The following is a 1,833-nucleotide window of genomic DNA, read 5'->3' as shown; positions in this document are numbered from 1 at the left end:
AAGAAGAAGAAGAAGAAGAAGAAGAAGAAGAAGAAGAAGAAGAAGAAGAAGAAGAAGAAGAAGAAGAAGAAGAAGAAGAAGAAAAAGATTCATAATATTCTGCTCAAGTCACATCCATATCACTCTTCCTTGGACATCTAAGATACCCTCTATGCTTGCTATCTACTACTACTACCTACAACAACTGGCTTTGGGTGTCCAAAAGGGTTTTCTGCTTAGTTCACTCAAGTCTGACTGAGATAACGTCTGAGAAAGAGCTGCTCTGTCTCCCTGGTTTAAAATTACAAACTCAATCTTACCATTTTCCTGATAGTTTTTTGCATAGCATTTATCACCTCTTACTGCTGTAGAAAAAGTTGAATCAACAGCAACCAGGCACTCAGGAGAAGAAAGGAAATTTTACTGACACTAGGGGACCCCAAAGGAGTTATCTCCAAAGTCTGAGGTGCGGTTTACAGAGTTCATCTTTCTGTAAGTGGGCAAACAGAAGTCCAAGCATGAGATGAGCATCTCACTGAAGGCCACGGCATAATGGGTCTCTTGTGGTGAGTACAGCTGTATGCAGCAAAGTTGTTTTTGTTCGTATAATTTAGCTCAGTTCAGAGAACACAATAACTGCAACTTTATTGAGCAAATGGCTGTTGTTAAGCCAGAATTCTGCTTCATTGCCATCCTACTAAGCTACTAGTCTGTTTTTTCTCTAGTAGGAATGTAAGCTCCACAACAGAAGAGACTTTTGTTGTTGTTCATTGATGTATTGATGACATCTAAAACAATTCCTAGCATATGGTTGAGCTTGAAAAAATAGTTTAAAAGAAAAAATTTTTTAAAAACATTTTACTGAGGAATAATTAATATAAACTAGTTTTGGGGGGTTTCGTTTGCTTTGTAGTACTAAGAATTGAAGCTGGGGCCCTGTGCATACTAGGCACCCACTTGACCATTGGCCACTTGTCACTGGCCATTTGAAACAGTGTCTTGCTAAGTTGCCCAGGCTGGCCTTGAACTTATTATCCTTCTGTCCTCAGCTTCCCAAGTACCTGAGGTTATAGATGTGTACCACCAGGCCCCCCAAAACTCTAGCTTTTAGCACCTAAATGTTTTTACTTATATTAAAGAGATTTTTAAGTAAAAAAAAGATGAAAAAGATGACTATATAATGATAGAAGGATTAATTCAACAAGATGAAATAACAACTGTAAATATATACATGCACTGAGAAAATTTTAACAGTCCAGTAACAAGTATTGAATTTAAATCATTAATTAAAAACTCTCCCAAAATAAGAAGCCCCAGAACTGTATAACTTTACTACTGAATTTTACCGAACTTTTAGGCTGGGGAGATAGTTCAGTAGAATAAGCATGGGAGCAAGAGGGTCCTGAGTTCAATCCCCAGTACCACACACACACACACACACACACACACACACAAAACCTTTTGAAGAAGAACTAATACCAATGCTTCACAAACTATTCCAAATTATTGAAAGAAAGTAATCCTCCGGGGATATAGCTCAGTAGAATAAGTGTTTGTCTGGCAGGTGCAGGGTCCAGAGTTCAATCCCCGGTACCACAAAAATAAATAAATAAATAAATAATCTTCCAAACTTATTCTCAGGAACCAGCATTTCCTTGATACTAAAACTAGAGAAGGATGCAACAAAAAGAAAACACTGTAGCTCAATATTCTTGATGAAAACAAATTTAAAAATCTGCAACAGGATCAGACATAGTGGCACACACCTATAATCTCAGCACTCTAAGAGGCCAAGGTAAGAACACATACCTGAGCCCTGCCTGGGCAACTTAGTGACCTGGTGACACCCTGTGT

Source organism: Octodon degus, unplaced genomic scaffold (genome assembly GCF_000260255.1).
Source record: "Octodon degus isolate 3935 unplaced genomic scaffold, OctDeg1.0 scaffold00049, whole genome shotgun sequence".
In the NCBI taxonomy this organism is placed as follows: domain Eukaryota; kingdom Metazoa; phylum Chordata; class Mammalia; order Rodentia; family Octodontidae; genus Octodon; species Octodon degus.
This window is presented reverse-complemented; position numbering follows the sequence as displayed.